Raw genomic sequence first — 25250 nt, forward strand, 5'->3', positions numbered from 1 at the left:
AAGGTCTTTGGGTGTAAGGCGTTTGTCCACATTCCCAAAGATGAAAGGTCTAAGCTGGAGACGAAATCGCGACATTGTGTGTTCGTCGGTTATGGTCAGGATGATTTTGGGTATAGATTCTATGACCTAGTGGAGAAGAAGCTCTCATCAGGAGCAGAGATGTTGTGTTCATGGAAGATCAAACGATTAAGGACATTGCCAAGTCCGGAAATCCAGCTCTGGGTTATTAAGGTTTGATTGATCTGGAGGTTGCTCCTTCTACATCTGTCGATGGTCATGTCGAGGTTGAGGTTCAAGTTGATACACCCGGTGCTGATGCTCCCGCACAAGAAGATGGTACCGGTGGTCATGGTGACAATCATGATGGAACACCAACTACCGAGAACCTCCCTACTGTTAGGAGATCTGCGAGAGGTCTGAGACGTTTGACAAGGTATGATCCTAGTGAGTATGTGTTACTTACTGATGGAGGGGAACTTGAAAGCTTTAGCGAAGCTTTGGAAGATGAACATAAACATGAATGGTGGAAGGCCATGAGAGAAGTGATGGATTCTATGGAGGAGAATCAAACTTTTGAGATGGTGGAGTTACCTAAGGGTAAGAAGGCATTGCTTAACCGGTGGGTGTATAAAGTTAAGCATGAGGAGACCATGTTGCTCCCTCGATACAAGGCTAGGTTGGTTGTGAAAGGATACAGCCAAAGTAAGGGAATTGATTTCGATGAAATATTCTCTCATGTTGTGAAGATGTCATCCATTCGGGTTGCAATTGGATTGGCAGTGAGGCTTGATCTAGAGGTGGAGCAAATGGATGTAAAGACTACTTTTCTCCATGGTGATTTGGAGGAAGAGATTTACATGATGCAACCGGAAGGCTTTGTGAAGAAGGGCAAAGAGGACTATGTTTGCCGCTTGAAGAAAAGCCTTTATGGATTGAAACATGCACCGAGATGATGCACCCGAAAAGGTTGCACACCCAAGCAGAGGTATCAAGTAGTAATCCGGCAAAGCCAGGATCGATCCAAGGATAGGAAAGTAGTTTGAATGTCGAAGGGTCTTATCCCCCGGTCTAGATATCAAATGCTAACTTAGACTAAAAAGGAAAGGAAACAAAGACAAATGGGGGTTTTGATATGAAAAAGGAATAAGAGAAGAAAACAAGTAAAGACTAGATAATCTAATGTAAATAGGCGAGAGAGATTCGAGAGAAGTGTCGGAGGAACAAGAGTCGGGAGACAATAAGACTCGATTCGGGCAACAAATAAGTGAGAGAGGTGTCGAAGTCCGGGAATCCATAATGATAAACCTACGACTATGTGTAGTCCGATTTAATGTGTCGAGGTACAATTGATATTCGACTCCTAAAGTAGATGTCTCTAAGTACTACGTATATCCGGAGATCATACTTAGTCAAACAAACGTCTAAATCGGTTAATCCCGAGTCATCAAAAGCGTCGTCTAGTCGCCTAACTATGTGAAGTGCATGACAAGACACATGAAATTATGACTTAGACTACGATCGATATCGAATACTTCGTTTCGTCTATTAACTATGCGGTGTGCTTGACAAGACACATGAAAATACGATCAAAACGATAATCGAAATAAATGAACATCAATTTATAATAAAACATCAAATCATATTAAACATAATCACGAATTCATCACATTTCATCTCATATAATCGACACATTAAAGTTAGCTAAACATGATGATTGAATAAGAAATGGAAAGGAAATGATGAGAGAATCCCCCTTTTTCGATGATGGTTCGAGGCTAAGATCGTCGGAAAATATGAGTTTTTAATTGCAGCAGATCTCCCCTTAGCAATTTTCTGGGTTCCCCATAGCGACCACCATCATCTTCTCCATTTAGAACAGAACCTCCATTAAAGCTAACCCTAGCTTTCTCTCTCTAGAAATTTGTAACCCAAAATCAAATCAAACCATATGGGAAGCTAGCCAAGATGATGGGGAGTAAAAGCCCTAAGGTTTCCGGCCAAGAAAGTGGACGGAAACCCTAGATAATTGCGGCCAAAGAAACAAGAAATCCGGCCAAGAAACATGGAGGTTCCGGCCACATAGGTGCTGTCCCGGCCGTGTTCATCCGTCCCGAGCTGCTGCCGTGTTGTGCGCGCGTCCCTAGTGCCGTCCCGAGCGAGACCCACACAGTCCGAGCTTGCTGCCGGCGTGAAGCTGCTGTCCCGAGCAGCTCTAACTGCAGCCGCGTCCCTGCTAGCACAGCTGCTGTTCGGCCGTGCTCTGTGATGCCTTCCCTTCTCTGTCCGAGCCTAGTCCGGCCAAGCTTTGGCCGGCCTTGGTGATGGCCGGCCTAGCTTGACCGGCCACTTCTCTCTCTTTCCCTCTCTTCCTTCAAACCCTTTTGCACTTGAAACCCTAAGAACTCAAGAACTCTAGCCTCTAGCCTCTAGCCTCCTCTTTTCTCCCTCTCTTGGTTGTTTCCAAGGTAGAAGATGATGAATAGTAAACTCCCAACTTGTGTTTACTACTCAAACCCTAGGGTCCCTTGACTTAGTCAAACCCATAAGGTTATTTTGACTTGGACCATAAAGAAGGGTGCCCATAAAATCTTTACATCTTTCTTTCTTCTTCCTTTTCTTTGTGGGGTTTTGGCTGGTCTTTGGGCTTGACTTGATTTCAAATTAGAAACAAAGGAGAGTGCCTTCAAATAAAGACCTTGGCTTCTTTCTTTCATATCTTTTCCTTCCGAACTCGGAATTGACTTCCGTTTTCACCGTCGGACTCGTCATTGCCTCCACTTGTAATTTGATTTGCTTGAAGTCATTTTCTCTCATTTTAGGCACATGAAATGATAGTGATAATTCGCTCCTTTTATTTCAAATATCATGTTTAACTCCAAAATAGGTACCTAACATGAAAAACACATAAAATATTATTGATAACACTCGAAAGGAATAATTAGTCTAAGTTAGACTCTCCAAATGTGACATTTTGGTGTCACATCACGAGACAGTGGTATAAGGAGTTTGCGTCAGTTATGGGGGAGCATGGTTATAACAAGACTACTTCAGATCATTGTGTGTTTGTTCAGAAATTTGGTGAAGATGATTTTATCATCTTGTTGATGTATGTTGACGATATGTTGATTGTGGGCAGGAACTCTGGGAGAATCCAGGAGTTGAAGAAGCAGCTTAGCAAGTTCTTTGCCATGAAAGATTTGGGTCCGGCGAAGCAGATTCTTGGTATAAGAATTGTTCGAGATAGAGAGAACAAGTTGATTCACCTATCTCGGGTGAAGTACATTGAGAAGATACTTCAAAGGTTTTGCATGGACAAATCTGAAGCTGTCAGCACGCCTCTTGCTGGACACTTTAGCAGTCAACATAGTCCGAGTACAGATTCAGAATGAGGAGATATGGAGAGGGTTCCTTATGCTTCTACAGTTGGTAGTTTGATGTATGTTATAGTGTGTACCAGACTTGACATAGCTCATGTGGTCGGTACTGTTAGTAGGTTTCTTTCTAATTCGGGGAAGGAACATTGGGCTGCAGTGAAGTGGATTTTGAGATATCTTCGACGGACTTTCGGTTTGAAGCTTACTTTCGGAGGTGATAAGTCACTACTGGTCAGTTATAATGACGCTGATATAGATGGGGACATTGATTCAAGGAAGTCTACTTCGGGTTACTTGGTAACATTTGCAGGGGGAGTTGTAGCATGCCAGTCAAGGCGGTAAAAGTGCGTTGCACTTTCTACCACTAAAGCTGAGTTTATAGCCGCAACTGAAGCTTGTAAGGAGTTGTTGTGGATGAAGAATTATCTTGAGGAGATCGGATTCAATCAACATAAGTATGTATTGCTTTGTGACAGTCAAAGTGCAATACATCTCGGCAAGAATTCGACATTTCATTCACGATTGAAGCACATCGATGTGAGGTATCATTGGATACGAGATGCGGTTGCTTCCAAGGAGTAAGAGCTGGTTAAAGTTCATACAAACGATAACGGAGCTGATATGATGACGAAGGTTATGCCGAAGGGGAAGCTAGAGGTCTGCCGAGGGATAGCGGGGTTGGTTGTTCAGGGTTGTCGAGGAAAAGCGGAGCTGGCTGTTTTCAGGGTTGTCAAGGGGACAACAGGGTTGGTTGTTTCTCCCACCTAGTCGAAGGGGGAGTTTGTTGGGTTTTCCTCCTAGTGGGGAAACCCAGTTGGGTTTGGATTAGGAAACCAAACCCGAACCCAATTCGAGTTTCTAGGGTTGGTGACTTAGGTCGGTCACTTAGGTCGGTGAATTAGGGTTAAGGGAAGTCTATAAATAATTCCTTGATCTTAATTAGAAGAAAGTTGCACAATTAGAAACGCACAAGAGAAGAAGGAGAGAGAAGAAGGTTGCTGAGAAGAGCGGGGTTGATCTGTTTCAGCATGCATAGTCTTTATTGTTCGGAAAATCCGACGGTGAGTTCTTCTCCGATTAAGCTGAAATTTGGCAGAAGTGTTCTTAATCTGTTCATCTAGTATTTGTACGATGGAATCGTTGATTGGTGGCTGGAATCCTAGTGAATTTGGGGTCGTTTTAGACTGAATATTTCTGGGGCTGTCTTGTTCTTGCTTGTGAGGTTTTTTTCGTGTTTCTTTGTGTTTGAGATTGAATCTTTTGGGAAGGGTCCGAGTCTCGGGTGGATATTGTCTGTAACTACTTTGCTTATTATAGTTGATTTGGTTGGACTACGAGTCTCGTGGTTTTTACCTCTCACATTGAGGAGGTTTTCCACGTTAAAAATTGTTGTCTTATTTACTTTCAGGTTTATTGCTCCCACATATTCTTCATATTATCCTCGTAACTAACACAAAGGGGAAAAAAAATTCTTGTTATTTTATCCAACACCATGAAACAACAGATTTAGATGGATCAACTAAAGATGATGACTACCAAGATTGTATTTATCCTTCTGTTATTTTCTCTTATAAATACTGTATCCTGTTATGTACAAACAACCAAGTTAATGTAATATCATATCATCTCCATCTCTCTCTCGGCTACCTCTTCACAAATAGTATGTTTACAAGTTAATTTGTAGTACTCGGTAACCACATTTGAAATACAATAGTTATCATGAATTAGAGGGATATAACAAGATATACCAAATCATTTTTATTTCTATATATTTCCTCAACCTTTTCATACACAATTGTCTTCATTTATCCATAACAATGTGGGAAAAGTATAAAATCTTCAAGTTAGCCAGGGCTTGGTAATGGGCTGGAATGCTTTGGCAGGAATTTGATCCCAACATATATATACTATTTGAGCACAGTTGGGGATGGCTGAAATTTGGTTTATTTCAAAGAGAAAGTGGTATAGTGTTAAACTTTCTTGTTTAGACAGTAGTGGTTGAAATCTGAACCAGTTTCATTATCTATCTCTATCTGATGTCTCTTTTCTCTCTTCTTTATCATCCATGGGATCTTTAGGTAATTTGGATGGTTGGTTGGACACGGATTCGATACATCCTATTCGTGCAATTTATTCTTCCCGCGAGTAGCAATGAGCTTCCCGCGAGTAGCAATGAGCATTTACAGGTCGAACATGCTCATCTAACCTTCGCCTTATCACAGCTCCCAAGCTGCAAATACTACACACTAATGGCAGAGTTCTCAGTGAAGGCTTTTAGTCAAATTTGAGATTGTTAACATCCACCATTGTCCAGAGTGGAAGAACAAAAAAATGATGATTGAGTATTGGTAGGGGGTGTGCCAGGCCAATGCAATAGTGCAACGCAAAGGCGACACTTGAGAGCCCCAGTAGCAAGCTTTCTGTGGTGGACTCTCCCCCATGAAAATAATTAATTTAATATCGTGTGATCCAATGGACCACATATCAGATATTAAACTGATAAGAACAGATACTACACTTGATCTTAGCCAAAAGGCCGAGAAAGGTATGATTTATTCATTGTATCTAATACGATTTTATAATAACTTCCAACTTCCATGCTCATTCAAACTCATCTTTGTGGGACTATTTCAACCAACACTAGGCTTGAGTGTCTTCATTGATTGATTTGATTAATTTCCAAACATGACTTCCTCCTACTATGGATTGTTGCTCTTGAGTGGAACAATATGGATAGACAACCTAGTTCCGTTAAATCTATGAAGAGTAAACAACTTCTTCTTTAAGTACAGAAACCATTCAATTTTAAAGACGAATAAACTTATACAAGCAAATGAACGATCCAGAGACATAGTCTTGAAAATTTTTAAGATCTTATGCGAGTGCCCCTTGATCAACCATTGACCACCCCGTCCAGGTATGGCTATGTCCTTCTTGATCAACCATTGACTCCGTCCAGGTAAGTATGTTCTTAACTGATCGTCAACTTTCTCTTGTTCTGCTACAGTCTTTAGCTTTCCATCTTGTTCTACTACAGTCTTTAGCTTTCCATTTCTCTTCGACGATGTGGGGCTATGAAGTTTGGAAATGGAATATTGAGTTTTGGTTGGATTATAGTTCATTAAAACAACTGAGTCAATTATATGGTAGATAAATTTGACAAATATTTTTTTCTTTTTTTGAAGGTCGGTGTGGATCCGATTCAACAGTGAATATAAGACCCTCTTTATGTAGATCGACACGAAATGGAAGGATATCTGTGTCAACAATCCATACCTTTCTCCAATGTTTTTTTAATATACCAAAACCGATTACAATTTCCCTAAACAATTTATATGAAAACCAAATCCAATTCACACGAGGTGGTGAGATACTTTTGTCTGGCACTTTCCATTAGTATTTAATTGATGAAGAAGAATTTGCAGTTCTCAAGCGAGTTACAAGTCCCGCAACCACCGAGACATAGTCAACTGCAACAGCTATGTTGGCATCTCACATATTCATAATCGTAGGGTGTTACCAAAAGAGACCTACGGGGCTACGGGCGCGATGGAGACCTACTGTATTTTTTTCCTTACTTTTTTTGTTTCAAAGTGCATAGTAGCATTAATTACTTAAAGTATTAATACATCTGAGAAATAACAACGCGAAGTCGGGAACCAATTTCATATCTTGTCCTCCTGATGAGTTCTTACTCATTTTGCTAATTTATCTGTTTGAACGTTGCTCGCCCTTTAAATACGAGAGGATCGAATGTCATTGAATGCTTACTTAGCTGCTTTATCTTCTTAGTTGTCGATATGATTGATGATATTCAAGTTGTCACTCTCTATGTTTTTGAATTTATATGTTTTGTCTGCCTCCTATTTGATGCCCCTTAATATTGCTTTAAGTGCACTTTCTTCGCTTGGTTTCGCCTGGTAGTTAACAGTTCTTGCTACAATGAATTTAGTTTGGCGACCATGAATAAGAAAATTTAGTCATATTTTCTCATTACTGTTAGTGGAAGAGACATTTGTATTAACTTTGAGATACGGATAAGCAGAAGGCCACCATTCACTCTGGTTGTCTTCGGTATTGGCTTTACGAGTTTTGTTTATTAATGATAGAAATGCAAGTATTTCATCTATAACTTGATCGGTTGATGTTATCGTATGTTGGAAACAGCAGTGACATCTGGATTTGAGATGATAAAAAAAACACCAACAGTCCAAAACAGAAAAATAAAACATTGGCAATTGAGTATTGGTAGGGAGTGTGCCAGGCCAATGCAATAGTGCAAAGCAAAGGCGACACATGAGAGCCCCAATAGCAAGCTACTGTGGTGGACTCTCCCCCATGAAAAAAATTAATTTAATATCGTGTGATCCGATGGACCACATATCAGATATTAAACTGATAAGAACAGATACTACACTTGATCTTAGCCAAAAGGCCGAGAAAGGTATGCTTTCTTCATTGTCTTTGATATTGTTTTGTAATAGCTTCCAACTCCCATACTCAATCAAACTCTTTTGTGTGGGACTATTTCAACCAAGGCTAGATGGCTCATGTCTTGAGTGCTTTGATTGATTGACTTGATTAGCTTCCAAAGACGACTTCCGCTTAGCATGAATTGTTGCTTTTGAGTGGAACGATATGAATAGACAATTTTAATTCACTTAAATAAATCCATGATGAACTACAAAACAAAGCCATTAGAACTGCCTAAACAACTTAAATACAACTTATACAAGAAAAGATTTGATTTCAAAGACGAAACAACTTCTCTGATACAAGGAATGATTTCATTCAGAGACATAGTTTTCTCTATATATGCAATTTATGTATGGGTCTATTAGTCTAAGACAATTTCAGGTTTGACTTAGAAGAAAAAACAAAATAATACCGAAATCTATCTCTCTACTTGAACACCTGATCTCCTTTGGAGCTTGATGAAGAAATTTTTCTAAGTGACGAAAAAGGATGATGGCGGTGGTCATGTACTCATGTCCTTCGCGTATTTTCTTTTCCCTGTAGTATTCTTCGGATCTTTTAACACACTCTTCTTGTTCGGTGTAGCTGAAATGTTGTTGGTGTTGGCATTTGTGCTTGCACTGTTTTAGCACTGGATCTTCTATCTTCTCATTCTTACTAGTATCTTTTTCATTGATAGAATATGAAGATGTTGTATTTGTTAAGAGTATTAATAATATTGAGGGTAAGGGTATCACAAGAAATGACAACCTTCTTTCGGATATCACCATCATCACCACTTTAGCTATCCCTCCTTCGAACCCATTTATATATATATATATATATGTGTGTGTGTGTGTGTGTGTGTGTGCGCGTGCGCGTGTTGATGAGGGCCGCATGCAGCTGAGACAAGGGATTATTCCATGCGTTGATGAAGGGAGATGTTATCAGTCATGGGTTTCGACACCACCACCTTGGGGTGCCTGCGAGGGTTCATTGCTCACAGCCATCTGTTTCCCCTGTTTACTTTGTTGAGAATGTAACAGTAGCATGAAATCAAGACTCTTGGGTCATATCTAAGGGTTCCTTGTAATGTGAAAACTAGAATAACAATCTTATCACAGACCAGGCAGCAAACTAAAGATTTTGATAGTTAAGTATTGCTAGGGGGTGTGCCAGGCCATTGCAATAGTGCAACGCAAAGGCGACACTTGAGAGCCCCAATAGCAAGCTACTGTGGTGGACTCTCCCCCATGAAAAACATTAATTTAATATCGTGTGATCCAATAGACCACATATCAGATATTAAACTGATAAGAACAGATACTACACTTGATCTTAGCCAAAAGGCCGAGAAAGGTATGCTTTCTTCATTGTATCTAATATGATTTTATAATAGTTACCAACTCCCATGCTCATTCAAATCATCTTTGCGGGACTATTTCAACCAACGCTAGACTGATCATTTGTTATTATGTCTTGAATGCCTTCATTGATCGACTTGATTAATTTCCAAACATGACTTCCTCTTTGTATGGATTGTTGCTCTTGACTGGAAAGATATGGATAGACAACCTCAGTTCCGTTAAATCCCTGAAGAACTACCACATTGCGAGCGATTAGAACTGCCTGAAACAACTTCTTCAAGTACACAAGGAAGTGACTCGATTTCAAAGATGAAACAACTTTTCTCATATGAGGAAATGAATTGATTCATAGACAGTTTTCCCTACATATACAACTTTTGTACACTTCGATCAAGGATGACTACTTCACATCTATATTGAAATTCAGAGAGAAGCAGCTGCTTCACCATTTCAAACTATGAACGACACTCAAAAAAATTAAGATGAAGTTGGCAGGGGCCGCGCAAACGCGTAAAATTAAGATAAAGTTGGCAGGGGCCGCGCGAACGCGTACCCCCTCTATCACAAATTATGACGTAGACTCCACCACTTGGGTAGATCTTAGGCGAGTGCCCCTCCTAAGTGCAATGGAGGTCACTAACCTAGGCCATGGTCCTTCTTGATCAACCATTGACCCCGTCCAGGTAAGTATGTTTCAAGGTACCTCAACACACTTCTTTTGTATGGCTATGTTGTATAGCTATCTTTACCACTTTGACGATGTGGGACTATAATACTAAAAAAATATTAGATGTTGAGTAGTATGCCACAACCCACACGTTTGGAGCACCAAACAGCAGCTTGCTTGGCCCCGGGACAGCAGCTTCCTTTGCCAAACAACAACCAGACTTAGCCAAACAGCAAGCATGGGCAGGCTGCATTGCACCTAGTGTTGGAATTTTTGTACAATTATCAACTAAAATCAGAAATTAGTTTTATGATATTGAATTTAAAATTTATGTCTAATAGTTATATCTTTTGAGTTTTGATATATTTATTTGGGGAGATATCTCTCTTTGTGAAAAGATTTTTCTACTTGAAAAGAGTCTTTTTGTTTTCCATAAATAATGTTTTCTCTAAACACATTTCATGTAATGGAAAACCATGTAGAAACTATGTCGGAATATCCTTTTCCATCTTCAATGTGTTCTAATGCTCCTTAAGTGAAATCTACACAAGTTACTTGGTGTAGTTTCACAAAGGCTTGTCATATCTTGGGAAGCAATTTGCCTCGTAACCTTCAAGTAATCTCGATCGAGAGGGGGCAGATAATGCTTTAAGGAAAGTGTACCTAGTACAGGTTTCAAGCCTCTAATCTCCAACCCTCTTAAATTTGTGTATCAAAGATAATTTTTCTAACACCTAGTTGGAGCTATCTGGCACATTCTTTGGCCCAACCCAAGGAGTATTTTGGAGGAGCTTGGAGATATTTTGAGGAGTCTTGAGAGTACTCTAAGGAGTTCTAGAGATCACCATGGAAGGATCCACACAATTCCAAGCCATTAGATAGGTTACATGTGATTGAATCTTAGCCAAAATTGTAGCCCTAGAGGTTCTAAGTTAAGTTACTTGGGAGTTGTGCCCAAAAGCCTTCTTGTATACTTTGAGTTCTTATCAATAAAGATCAAGTTCTCTGAAGTGTTTGCATATTTTGAAGCTCACCTTTCTTGGAGCATCAGTGTTGGAGCTTGGATAATAGTCTAAGGTTAATATAAGTGGGAAGGCTTAGACTTGTGCTTAGAGAGGAGCCTAAGACAAGTGCGGCACGGAGTTAGATTCCCCTTCTCTTGCTTCCACTAGATCGGACGAAAGGAGTAGCCGGGCCGATGAAGCTGATTCCTTTATCTAAGTACTTGCAAGCAAGCGACGGTTCAGAAGAAAGAGCTAGGGAAGGAGATGCTTAGATGGAGATGGAGACAAAGGGAGCGGAGGTGGGGCTTAGTTCCGCAAAACATAGTTGAAACTTTATCCCTTGACAAGTAGCTTAAACTACAATAGTGATTGGAGGCATGAAAAGTCGAAGTTGACCAGCAGTTGAAATGGTCAAGACTGACTAAAATGTTACCGTTAACTCTCTACTTCTAAATGGATTCTCTCTCTAAATCTCACCATGTTTCCCTCCCTCTGGGCTTGTAAGCTTTACTTGAACTCAGAATTTTATTTCCAATCTAAGTTTATTATCATTACAATCTCTTATTTATTGAGATTGAAAGTAAAGAAGTAACAAACAATAACAGAAAGAATGATATCAAGAAAGTTAGTTACTAATCTTAACTAACTTTTCTTTCACAGATAATACTGTTGGGAGTTCCTTTAGCAGATTGAATAGAGTTGGAGTAGACTATTGACAGGGAAGAGGACCATGACTTATTGACTCTTGACCGAGACCTTGTTCTTTCGCAAACCCTAGTTCTCACAACCCCCCTCAAACCGATGAGGAAGAGAGACGATGAATCATTAGTTTGTGTCGAAGGGTTTGAAAGATATCAATAGGTAAACCCTTAGTGAAGATGTCTGCAAGTTGATCTTTCGTTGGAACATGATGAACAGTGACAGTTCCATTTAAAACGAGATCACGAACATAGTGAAAATCCACCTCGATGTGCTTTGTTCGTGCATGGAAGACCGGATTCGGGGCCAGATATTTTGCACTAATGTTATCACAGTAGAGATCGAAGGGTTTTTGCAACTTACAATGGAGTTCTTCCATCAGGTATGATATCCAGACCACTTCTGTTGCCATATTCGATAATGCTTTATATTCAGCTTTTGTGGATAACCTAGCCACTGTGGCTTGTTTCTTAGAACTCCATGATACTAGGTTTGAACCTAAGAAAACACAATACCCTCCAGTAGACTTGCGAGAATCTGGACATCCTGCCCAATCTGAGTCTGAATATGCAGTGATAGTTGATAAACTACTCGAAGAGAGTCTAATACCAGAACCCATAGTCCCTTTAAGATATCTCAATATCTTCTTGACCACCATTAAATGAGTAGAAGTTGGTTGATGCATAAATTGGGATGTATAATTGACAGCATAAGAGATATCTGGTCTTGTTAATGTTAGATATTGTAGAGCTCCTACAAGACTTCTGTACTCTGTTGGATTAGAAAGTATATCCCCATCATTGATAGAAACTCTTTGACCACTGCTCACAGGAACCTTTGAAGGTTTAGAATCAAGTAAATTTGCCTTATTTAGTAGTTGTAGAGTATATTTGTTCTGTGATAGAATCATAGCAGTAGAAGTTGGCTCATAATTAACTTCAATACCCAGAAAATAGGCTAAGGGACCCAATTCCTTCATTTTGGACTTAATGCTCATATCACAAATGAGGGTAGATAATTGAGCTTCTGAATCCCCAGTCAAGATTATATCATCAACATATAGTAAGAGAACCATAGTTGAAGAGGAAGAATGTAGTACAAACATTCATTGATCACACCTGCTCTTTTGAAACCCATAATCATAAAGAAAGTTGGCAAATTTTGTGAACCAGGCCCTTGGTACCTGCTTTAGACCATATTGAGCTTTATGTAAAGCACAAACATGACGTTCCTTCACTTTTTGTATAAACTCTGGTGGTTGGATCATATAAACTGCCTCAGATAAAGTCCCATGCAGGAAAGCATTAGAGACATCCAACTGTTTGATATGCCAAGACCTAGTAATGGCAATAGAGAGAACTATTCTGATGGTGTTTGCTTTTACAACAGGACTAAAAGTTTCGTCATAGTCCACCTCTTCTTTTTGATGAAAGCCTTTTGCTACTAAACTTGCTTTATATCTCCCTATGGTTCCATCACTTTTCTGCTTCAATTTGAACACCCACTTGCACCCAAGTACATTCATAGTACTATTATATGGTACTAGAGACCATGTGTCATTATTTTGAAGAGGTGTATACTCCTCATTCATAGCTTGAACCCATTCACTGTGTTTTGCTGCCTCTTTATAAGATGTGGGTTCAGTAGGCAATTGAAGGATGGACAAGTAGGCTACATTTAAACTGTGAGGTGATGAAAAATGAGCAACAAAATCAGCTGGAAGTTGTTTTTGTTTTATAATGCCATTTCTAGCTCTAGTAGTGATAGACTCAGTCTGTTCATGGTGTATAGGAACTATTGGGGCTGCTGGTGTATTAGTAGGATTACCATAAATGCCCTCCTCATGTGAAACTAGACACCTACACACTGGATTAGTTGGTGAGCTGGTGATCAGACTAGATGTCCCTAATTCAGTAGTATGAGATTGAGAATTGTCTACTGATGGAAAAGGTAATGAGATATGCTGCTCATTTATCTGATCACTACCACACTGTGCTTGGCTGATGTTGGCATAAGGAAAATGGCCTTCATCAAAAGTAACATGTCTGGAAATATATATTCTTTTAGTGACAGAATCATAACACTTATAACCCTTGTGCTCATTGCTATATCCCAAAAATATGCACTGAATGCTCTTAGGACTGAGTTTGTCCTTTCTCAATTCTCCTAAATGTGGATAGCAAGCACACCCAAAGGTTTTGAGTGTAGTGTAGTCAGGAGAAACATGGAAAAGGGTTTCAAAAGGTGTAGAACCTTGTAATGTTGGAGTGGGTAATCTATTTATGATATAAACAGCCGTATTGAAAGCATCAAACCATAGGAATTTAGGTAATGAACAATGAAAAGAAATTGTATTACCTAATTCAGTGATATGCCTATGTTTCCTCTCAACCTTGCCATTTTGCTGAGGAGTATAAGGGCAAGAACATCTGAATAGAATCCCATTTGTATCTAGGAAAGATCTGAAAACCCCTTGCTTGAGTTCTGGAGCTCCATCAGATTGAAGATAAATAATCTTTTCCTTTAGTAAGTTTTCACATGTAGCTTCAAAATGAGTGAAGCACTTCAGACTATCAGATCTTACTTTCATAGGATAGATCCAACTGAATTTACTGAAATCATCCAGAAAAAGAATGTAATACCTAGCACCATTAGGTGTAGGTGTGGGGGCAGGACCCCAAATATCACAATGGACTAGGTATAAGGCAGTATTGGTAGTTGTGGAAGAGTTAGCAAATGGTAAACATTTACTTTTGCCTAACTCACATGATTTACAGAACTTTTGAGCATTAATATTTGCTACTGCTATCTTGTTTTCAGAATGTAACTGTTTAATAACACCATGATGAGAATGCCCAAGTCTAGCATGCCAGACATCATAGGAAGATACTGTCTGAGATACATTAGCTTCAATATTTCTATGTTGTAGAGTACTAGTATGTATCTCTATTGGATAAAGATTATTTTTGATAGGACCTTCAGCCAAGACCTTCTTTGACCATATATCCTTTATATTGTATCCCCAAGGTAAAAACTCAACAGAACAAGAATTGTCCTTAGTAAACTTTGAAATAGAGAGAAGATTTCTCTTTAAGTGAGGAACACACAGTACCTTATTTAGATTGAAATCATGATTAGATGTAGACAATGTGGGTGAACCTGTACTAGTGATGGATAGGAACTTTCCACTACCTACCATTACGGCCTCTGTACCTTGATAAGGGGTAATAGAGCTTAAGTTGTCTGGAGTATGAGTCATATGACTGCTGGCTCCTGTATCTGCTAACCAAGATTTATCCTTGCTTCCCTCATTGATAGAGTTACTGGTCACATAACATGTATCACTATCTAAAGAAGTAGGAAAATCATTTGCTAAGCAATCTAGAAATATATCAGCATCATCATCAATATCTTTTTGACCCATAATAGCAGTGTGATATTCATGAAACACATCCTCATTATAATCCTCATACACATAATCATATAAAACAACATTGTTACACTCTAAAAGAGTTTCATCTTCATAAAGGTATGATTTTGATTCTATAGGTGAGGATTTTGAATCAGTCCCTTATTCTTCTACCTGAGGTTTTGAGTCTGTAAAATAACCTGAGTGAGGTTTGTTTGGTTTATACCTAAAATAGCACACACCAGCTGAATGACCCCATCTTTTACATATTCCACAGGGTACAGTAGAAAAATCAAACTCTTCTGCCTTTTGATTCTTATGTTTAATCTCTATATTGGTAGAATTTTGAGAATTTGATGTTGCCCATCTTTTCTATAAGCTTGATTTCTATAGTAAGATGGAGAAGGCTTATTATGCTGATTTGAATTTGTTCTCTTAACATAGTATACTTCTTCATCTTGTTGTTTAGATAATAACCATTGTTCATGCATAACAAGTCTTGACTTAAGTTGTGCTAAGGTAAGATGTTCATTATTAGCTCTTAAAGCAATAGTGAACTGATCATAATCAGAATTCAAACCCTGAATAGCAATTCTGACAATTTCAGTATCACTAATCCTATCATGAACAGAAATGAGAGAATCTGCTAGCATCTTTAATTCTCTTAAATACTCAGTTATAGATGCAATACCCTTCTTGATAGACTGTATTTTCTTTCTAAGTTGGTATTTTCTTGATTCAAGACCCTCATTATAGGTAAGATTTATACAGTCCCAAATTTCTCTAGCAGAATTTAGACCATAGGTATCATAATAGACTGATTTAGAAAGAGTACTTTTAAGATAAGACTTTACAAAACTCTCTTTACTTCTCCAAATTTGAAAGTCAAGGCTAACTTGTTCAACCCCATGAATGATCTTGAGTTGTGGTGGAATATCAATAGAACCATTCACAAACCCTAAAAGATCATAGGTGCTCAGTAGTGTTTCCACTTGATCTTTCCACATCAAGAAATTAGTATCATCAAGTTTCTCAGTTATAAAACTAGTAACAGCAGAAATTGGTGGAAGATTACCTTGATTAGATGCTGCCGTGAAAGCTGCAGAGAAATTGCTGGCGAATTGCTCGAAAAAACAGTAAGTAACTTCTTAAAAACCTAAAAACTCTTATATTGCTTTAATTTTTGATCAATTTGTTGCATAAAGATGATCAATCTTCTGAATTTTATATATCTTCTTCTGAATTTTAACTCTCTTTTGAATTTTAATGAATTTTGCGAGATGATGATGCTTGATTGTTGTTGGAGTTCATAGAAAAAGCCCTAATATCTTGGATCTAAGCTGAATCTGCTACCATGTAAGCTTTACTTGAACTCAGAATTTTATTTCCAATCTAAGTTTATTATCATTTACAATCTCTTATTTATATAGATGGAAAGTAAAGAAGTAACAAACAATAACAGAAAGAATGATATCAAGAAAGTTAGTTACTAATCTTAACTAACTTTTCTTTCACAGATAATACTGTTGGGAGTGCCTTTAGAAGATTGAATAAAGTTGGAGTTGACTATTGACTGGGCAGAGCACCATGATTTATTGACTCTTGACCGAGACCTTGTCTTAGGTTGTTGACTGTATAAGTATCAATGTTAACCCTAATTTTTCCTTACTTGTTCTTTCGCAAACCCTAGTTCTCACAGGGATAATTACTTAAAGTATTAATACATCTGAGAAATAACAACGCGAAGTCGGGAGCCAATTTCATATCTTGTCCTCCTGATGAGTTCTTGCTCATTTAGCTAATTTAACTGTTTGAACGTAGCTTGCCCTTTAAATACGAGAGGATCCAATGTCATTGAAATGCGTACTTAGCTGCTTTATCTTCTTAGTTGTCGATATGATCGATGACATTCAAGTTGTCACTATCTATGTTAGTGAATTTATATGTTTTGTCTGCCTCCTATTTGATGCCCCGTAATATTGCTTTAATTGCACTTTCTTCGCTTGGTTTTGCCTGGTAGTTAACAGTTCTTGCTACAATAAATTTAGTTTGGTGACCATGAATAAGAAAATTCAGTCCTATTAACTTGGAGATACAGATAAGCAGAAGGCGACCATTTACTCTGGTTGTCTTCGGTATCGGCTTTGCGAGCTTTGTTTATTAATGATAGAATTGCAAATATTTCATTTACAACTTGATCGGTTGATGTTGTCGTATGTTGGAAACATCATTGCCATCTGGATTTCCAAATGAAACTTTAAATGGTAGTGAATTTAGTCAGTATTGTATTACTGTTATTATCATATGTAGGGTCTATCTAGTAGAGCGCCTGAACATCACTTCCATATAGATATAGGTATTCAGAAAATAGTATTGGTTTTCCGTATCAAATTCTGTTGTTCAATTTGTATACTATATTATCGTCTTGTTTTTTTCAACAATGATAATATCCTTCTGAAACTTTTTCAGAGATAAACAGTCAGTATTTTAACTAAAATTCCTTAAATAAAAAACAAAAGGTTAGTACTCTATTTTTAAATTTCAGATACAAATTGTATCTTTAAGTAACAAAATAAGAAAGAGGATAAAGAACAGAAATTATATTATTTAGAACCGAGGCGAGTGATCTCTTTCCTTAAGACAATAATTCGCCCTGTTTATTGTACCAACCGTATAGGCGATTTGTCTCCCAGGATACAACGGATTACCTTTTCGGATCGGAGGTACTTGGATCTGAAAACTCTTTCGAACGTCAGTAAGTATTGAAAACTCTTGAATGCCTTAAACTCTCTTAATTCGAAGTGAATCTTGAAGTCAGGTTTCATGGCTTATTTAAAGGTGAGAGGTGACTGTTTGTTAACAGTCACATTTGGAGGGAAAAGTCACAACCCTCACATTTGGGGGGAAAAGTCACAACCCTCTTGAAGAAAGGAGGTACTGATCCACGGGTTTAATCTGGTCCGTCGGATGTAGATTTTATCTTGTCCGTCGGATTGCCTTTGGTATTAAAATAAAAATAAAGGCTTCTATGCTCCTAGCGACGATGCGCACGTGCAAAGTGCGTGTGGGCGCCTCTAAAGCGCCCTAAACGCCCATTCGCCCACACGCGTGCGCGGTTTGCGTGGTGCCAACCACGCAAATCGTTGGACCTTTATTTCATTCATACTATAGTATGGAGAGCAACTTATTATAAACCCTACATATTCCTTTAACTTACCCGATATGGGACTTTCCTTAAATATTTCACATATTTCCATATTTAAACCCAAACTTCGAAAATTAATATCTTATTCATACGGAATCGGTTTTGAGCAAACCAAAGCTTGAAATTCAAGCCCTCGACGAGACGAACGGTACGTTATTTGAGTTGTTTCGACAAAGGGAACCTTGTCAAAAGGACAAAAAAAGCTCCTGCTGGAAAGTCGATTCCAACAAATTCCACTCTACATCCTGCGGATAACTAGAGAGTGGAACAATAGTTAGGGGTTGATACATCGAGTTAACTGTGAAGTTATCAGATGTCTTTTTTTTGCCTCGACAATCTTCCTTGGAATTAGGTTTGTCCACAATCTTTCTTGGAATTAGGTTTGTGGAAACGGTAAAACACTGGTGTATGCTCTTAGATCTTGGACTGAATTCTACAGGCACCACACTAATCAGTGGCTCGACCCGGTCAAGTTTCCAGTAAAGGCATTGAGTCAAATTTGAGATGATAAAAAAAACACCAACAGTCCAAAACAGAAAAACAAAACATTGGCAATTGAGTATTGGTAGGGAGTGTGCCAGGCCAATGCAATAGTGCAAAGCAAAGGCGACACATGAGAGCCCCAATAGCAAGCTACTGTGGTGGACTCTCCCCCATGAAAAAAATTAATTTAATATCGTGTGATCCGATGGACCACATATCAGATATTAAACTGATAAGAACAGATACTACACTTGATCTTAGCCAAAAGGCCGAGAAAGGTATGCTTTCTTCATTGTATCTAATATGATTTTATAACAGTTACCAACTCCCATGCTCATTCAAACTCATCTGTGTGGGACTATTCCAAACAACGCTAGACTGATCATTTGTTATTATGTCTTGAATGCCTTCATTGATCGACTTGATTAATTTCCAAACATGACTTCCTCTTAGTATAGATTGTTTCTCTTGACTGGAAAGATATGGATAGACAACCTCAGTTCCGTTAAATCGTGAAGAACTACAACATTGGGAGCGATTAGAACTGCGTGAAACAACTTCAAGTACACAAGGAAGTGACTCGATTTCAAAGATGAAACAACTTTTCTCGTATAAGGAAATGAATTGATTCATTGACAGTTTTCTCTACATATACAACTTTTGTACACTTCGATCAAGGATGACTAATTCCCATCTATATTGAAATTCAGAGATAGAAGCAGCTGCTTCACCATTTCAAACTATAAACAACACTCGAAAAAATTAAGATGAAGTTGGCAGGGGCCGCGCGAACGCGTACCCCCTCTATCACAAATTATGACGTAGACTCCACCACTTGGGTAGATCTTAGGCGAGTGCCCCTCCTAAGTGCAATGGAGGTCACTAACCTAGGCCATGGTCCTTCTTGATCAACCATTGACCCCGTCCAGGTAAGTATGTTTTAAGGTACCTCAACACACTTCTTTTGTATGGCTATGTTGTATAGCTATCTTTACCACTTTGACGATGTGGGACTATAATACTAAAAAAATGTTAGATGTTGAGTAGTATGTCACAACCCACACGTTTGGAGCACCAAACAGCAGCTTGCTTGGCCCCGGGACAGCAGCTTCCTTTGCCAAACAACAACCAGACTTAGCCAAACAGCAAGCATGGGCCAGGCTGCATTGCACCTAGTGTTAGAATTTTGTACAATTATCATCTAAAATCAGAAATTAGTTTTATGATATTTGAATTTAAAATTTATGTCTAATAGATATCTTTTGAGTTTTGATATATTATTTGGGGAGATATCTCTCTTTGTGAAAAGATTTTTCTACTTGAAAAGAGTCTTTTTGTTTTCTATAAATAATGTTTTCTCTAAACACATTTCATGTAATGGAAAACCATGTAGAAACTACGTCGGAATATCCTTTTCCATCTTCAATGTGTTCTAATGCTCCTTAAGTGAAATCTCCACAAGTTACTTGGTGTAGTTTCACAAAGGCTTGTCATATCTTGGGAAGCAATTTTCCTCGTAACCTTCACGTAATCTCGATCGAGAGGGGGCAAATAATGCTTTAAGAAAAGTGTACCTAGTACATGTTTCAAGCCTCTAATCTCCAGCCCTCTTAAATTGTGTATCAAAGACAATTTTTCTAACACCTAGTTGGAGCTATCACTTTGGCACATTCTTTGGCCCAACTCAAGGAGTATTTTGGAGGAGCTTGGAGATATTTTGAGGAGTCTTGAGAGTACTCTAAGGAGTTCTAGAGATCACCATGGAAGGATCCACACAATTCCAAGCCATTAGATAGGTTACATGTGATTAAATCTTACCCAAAATTGTAGCCATAGAGGTTCTAAGTTGAGTTACTTGGGAGTTGTGCCCAAAAGCCTTCTTGTATACTTTGAGTTCTTATCAATAAGGGTTATTTCAACTAATGGCCCCCTACTTTGTGACCAGCTTCCCGCCTGACCCCCCACTTTACGAGAAATACCCATATGGCCCACTTCCGTTATAACGCCGTTACTCTCTTCCATTTATTTTCTCTCTCCTCCAGCATGTTTTCTCTCTCTGCCACCTCGTTAAAACCAGCCACATCATCGTCTTCACCGGCAGGGTCGTTGGCCGGCCAAATTTCCGGTCGGCGACCTTCAAATTTTTTTTCTCTCTCTCTCTCTCTAAACTCCGGTGAAGGGGGTTTCCCTTCGCGATGAACAGACCCTAATCTGGTCTGTTCGTGATGAACAGACCTAGCTCCGGCAAAGGGAAACCCCCTTCGCCGGAGTTTAGAGAGAGAGGAGATAATTTTAAAAAAAAAATTGTTTTTTTTAGAGAGAGAGAGAAAAAAAAAAAAAAAAGTTTGAAGGTCGCCGGCCGGAAATTTGGTCGGACGGCGACCCTGCCGGTGAAGACGATGATGTGGCTGGTTTTAACGAGGTGGCAGAGAGAGAAAACATGTTGGAGGAGAGAGAAAAGAAATGGAAGAGAGAGAGAGAGTAACGGTGTTATAACGGAATGGGGCCATATGGGTATTTCTCGTAAAGTGGGGGGCCAGGCGGGAAGCTGGTCACAAAGTAGGGGGCCATTAGGGAAATAACCCTATCAATAAAGACAAGTTTTCTAGTGTTTGCATATTTTGAAGCTTACCTTTCTTGGAGCATTAGTGTTGGAGCTTGGATAATAGTCTAAGGTTAATATAAGGGGGAAGGCTTAGACTTGTGCTTAGAGAGGAGCCTAAGACAAGTGCGGCACGGAGTTAAAGCATAGTTGAAACTTTATCCCTTGACAAGTAGCTTAAACTACAATAGTGATTGGAGGCATGAAAAGTCTGTAGGGTTTTGGTGTATCCTATACACTACCTAGTGTTGTAAGCGGAATCTCAAACATCTCATGTTTAACACTAGATTGCCCAGGACCTATATGCATAAACTAATCAATGAACTAGAGAGGGATAAATACCTTAACGCGTTTTTCCCTCGAACCATTCCAATCGCATGCAAAGATCGAGAGCTCCAACTGTAGCTCCTCTACTTGAGACACCGAGTGAATAGACTTGATCTCCCTTCCTTTCAGACTGCTAGGACTTAGTAGAAGGTTGAGAAGAACTCTTCTTCTTGACTAGATTGATAGAATGGGAACTTTTTCTCTATATTCCTCTCTCTCCAATAGCTGTATATTCAGAGAGAGAGAGAGAGCTGTATATTTTTCCTTAGAGAAAAATCCACACCTTTTCTGTTCTCAACTGACCCAATTATATAGACAAACCCTAATTAGAATCTCATTCAGATTAGGTTTTCTATTTTCTGGGTCACAGAAAAGATAATTACCAAAATACCCTTTTTGGGGTATTTTGATAATCCCCTTAAGTGTGGCCGGCCAGGGCAGCCCACTATGGGCCTTATATGGCCGGCCCACTTACTCTGGTCGGCCATCTCATGGCCGGCCCAAAGAGCCTCTTTTCTATCTTGTCCCGAATCTCCATTCGGACCCTTTCGGCCTTTCCAGTTGAATCCCATCCAACTTTAGCCAGTTCCCGTCTAGTCAAATCTCTCCGATCAAGTTACCACTCTTATGTGTAACCCGTTGTAGGATCCGGTCTATGTTAGCCTCGAATCAACTCCTTGATCCGATGATCGTAGTTGGCTTCTAGCAAAGCATTACGACCCCTAATTGGACCGGACTGGATGATCTTTACGTGTGGTCATCGTTATCCTAACTGACAAATTGATCGCATTGCCACCTTGGTCGAAGGACACTCCTTCGGAAGGACATCTCCTTCAGACCGAACGGATAAATCCTTCAGTCTCCCACTTGTACTTAGAACAAGTGCAATGCTCGATTCCCATGTCGCTTAGTATCCCATCTGATACGTCACACGTTTCAGACTTTCTTGATCCAGAGAACAACTGTCAATTCAAATGATTAACTCTTAATCCATTTGAGTGCGGCCACACATTTCACAGTTGCTTATCCTCAAGTGGCCCGGAGATACTTATTCCTAACTTAATAGGAGGATATCATCCAGTCTTGTACTCCCACTTAACTTCATGTCTATCCTGTCTCCCCCAGTATGCTGCCTTTATAACCTCCTTTTACGGCGCGGCGTTTGACAGTACCAAAGCTCGACATTCCTTACATAAGATGAGTGGGGCACTCATGTTTACGGAATCTCTCCAATCTTGCCTATGAGAGTTTGTGACGCCTTTTTCAACTTATTGAAAAAACTCTCATCTTTGGGTTAATCCAATGTAGATTCCCCAATCTACATCCATGTAATTGACTTAAATACCATATTCCTATAGCCCATGGAACTGCGCTATCAGTCAATTCCCATGCTAGTCTTCTTGAGTCATTGTTGTCCATGCAATGACCTGGACTAGGGACTCAATAATGAATCTATTCCACGTTCACTTAGTAGAGTTCCATTTACCAGATCACGTATCTGATAAACCTACCTGGAATTCCTCATTATTTTGGACCGTCATTATACACTAAACCATTATTTAACGACAGAAATAAACTCCTTTATTTCTTTTTATTGAATGTAGCTAATTGATTACATGAAAACCCCTTTTCATTAATCCAATTACAACCTAAAGCCATTCATCGATGCGCTTTATACCTATGCCCCTTCTATGACTCTCATACTTGGGCTGAGGCAGTGGTTTAGTTAACGGATCGGCAACGTTGTCGTCCGTATCGAGTTTGCAAATGACCACATCCTTTCGCTCAGTGATTTCCCTAATCACGTGGTACTTCCTTAGGATATGTTTGGATTTCTGGTGCGCCCTTGGTTCCTTAGCCTGGGCGATAGCTCCATTGTTGTCACAATACAGAGTAACCCCATTTTCTATGCTAGGAACTACACCAAGTTCGGAGATAAACTTCTTTATTCAAACTCCTTCCTTCGCTGCTTCCGAAGCGGCAAGGTATTCTGCTTCTGTGGTAGAGTCTGCTACAGTAGTCTGCTTTGAGCTCTTCCAGCTTACTGCTCCTCCGTTTAGACAAAAGACATAACCCGACTGCGATCGGAAATCATCTCTGTCCGTTTGGAAGCTCGCATCCACATGGCCTTCCACGATTAGTTCGTCTTTCCCGCCATACACCAAGAAGTGATCCTTAGTCCTTCTCAAGTACTTCAGGATATTTTTGGCTGCGGTCCAGTGTTTCTCCCCTGGATTAGATTGGTAACGACTACACATACTCAAAGCATATGAGACGTCTGGGCGAGTGCAGACCATGGCGTACATGATAGATCCTATTGCCGAAGCATAAGGCACCTTCTTCATGTGTGCTAGCTCATCAGGATCTCGGGGACACTGAGTCTTGCTAAGCGTCGTACCATGTGTCATGGGTAGGAATCCTCTCTTAGAGTCTTCCATCTTGAACCTCCCAAGAACCTTATCTATATAAGTCTCTTGACTAAGTCCAATCATCCTCCTCGATCTATCTCTATAGATCTTGATGCCCAATATGTATTCTGCATCTCCTAGGTCTTTCATTGAAAAACACTTCCTAAGCCACTCTTTCACGGAGTCAAGCATAGGAATGTCATTTCCAACGATCAGTATGTCATCCACATACAGGACCAAGAAAACTAGGTTGCTCCCACTAACCTTCTTGTATACACAAGATTCCTCTTCATTCTTCAGAAAACCAAACTCTTTGATTTTCTCGTCGAATCGAAGATTCCAGCTCCGACTTGCTTGCTTCAACCCGTAGATGGACCTTTGAAGCTTGCAAACCTTTCCAGCATTCCCGGAATCCTCAAAACCCTCAGGCTGTGTCATGTACACATCCTCTTCCAGTTTACCGTTCAGGAAGGCGGTTTTGACATCCATTTGCCAAATCTCATAATCATAATGAGCTGCAATTGCTAGAATAATCCTAATGGACTTAAGCATCGCGACAGGGGAAAAGGTTTCTTCGTAGTCTATACCCTGGACTTGTCTGTAACCTTTTGCCACCAGTCTAGCTTTGAAAACGCTCACGTTTCCATCCTTGTCTGTTTTCATCTTGAAAATCCATTTGCATCCTATGGGTTTTACTCCATCGGGCAAATCAACCAAGTTCCAAACTTGATTCTCAGACATGGATTCCATTTCGGATTTCATGGCTCCCAGCCATTTTTCGGAGTCTGGGCTCGTCATAGCTTCTTCGTAGGTGCTGGGTTCGTTATCCTCTACCAACAACAACTCTTGTCGTTGAGACAACTCAATCAGCCTTGCGGACGTACGCGGGGCTTGAACAACAGGTGAGACACTCTCAACTCCTTGAGGGTTCTCCTGCGAATCACATTCGCTTTGCGCGGGAGGATCTCCGAGATCTACCATCTCATCCCCTCTTTCCTCTTCTATCGGCTCATAATAGTTAGGAATCGCGACTTCTGACATCGTTGCAACGGTGCCAGTTTGTTGCTCAGATCGAACCTCTTCGATCTCTATATTTCTCCCACTTGTCTTCTTGGAAAGGAACTCCTTTTCAAGGAAGACACCATCACGAGCAACAAACACTTTGTTCTCTGACGGGTTGTAGAAGTAATACCCCTTTGTCTCTTTCGGATAACCGACGAAGAGACACTTGTCTGATCTTGGTGCTAGTT

General features: G+C 39.6%; 6 non-coding genes across 6 annotated transcripts; all 6 read right to left on the minus strand.

Moving 5' to 3' along the window:
* Window positions 1-5724: 5724 nt before the first annotated feature.
* Window positions 5725-5923, minus strand: LOC147557735 (U2 spliceosomal RNA). The gene has a single exon (XR_015235552.1). It is a non-coding gene; the product is annotated as a U2 spliceosomal RNA (small nuclear RNA).
* Window positions 5924-7624: 1701 nt separating this feature from the next.
* On the minus strand, window positions 7625-7822 carry LOC147557736 (U2 spliceosomal RNA). Its single transcript, XR_015235544.1, has one exon. It is a non-coding gene; the product is annotated as a U2 spliceosomal RNA (small nuclear RNA).
* A 1172-nt stretch (window positions 7823-8994) lies between these two features.
* Window positions 8995-9192, minus strand: LOC147557737 (U2 spliceosomal RNA). Its single transcript, XR_015235549.1, has one exon. It is a non-coding gene; the product is annotated as a U2 spliceosomal RNA (small nuclear RNA).
* A 535-nt stretch (window positions 9193-9727) lies between these two features.
* On the minus strand, window positions 9728-9887 carry LOC147557738 (U1 spliceosomal RNA). The gene has a single exon (XR_015235523.1). It is a non-coding gene; the product is annotated as a U1 spliceosomal RNA (small nuclear RNA).
* Window positions 9888-18747: 8860 nt separating this feature from the next.
* Window positions 18748-18945, minus strand: LOC147557739 (U2 spliceosomal RNA). The gene has a single exon (XR_015235545.1). It is a non-coding gene; the product is annotated as a U2 spliceosomal RNA (small nuclear RNA).
* Window positions 18946-19440: 495 nt separating this feature from the next.
* LOC147557740 (U1 spliceosomal RNA) lies at window positions 19441-19600 on the minus strand. The gene has a single exon (XR_015235525.1). It is a non-coding gene; the product is annotated as a U1 spliceosomal RNA (small nuclear RNA).
* Window positions 19601-25250: the final 5650 nt, after the last annotated feature.

The sequence above is a fragment of the Eschscholzia californica genome, unplaced genomic scaffold (genome assembly GCF_041429995.1).
Source record: "Eschscholzia californica isolate CP2 unplaced genomic scaffold, dmEscCali1.0.p SCAF_2, whole genome shotgun sequence".
NCBI classification, from domain to species: domain Eukaryota; kingdom Viridiplantae; phylum Streptophyta; class Magnoliopsida; order Ranunculales; family Papaveraceae; genus Eschscholzia; species Eschscholzia californica.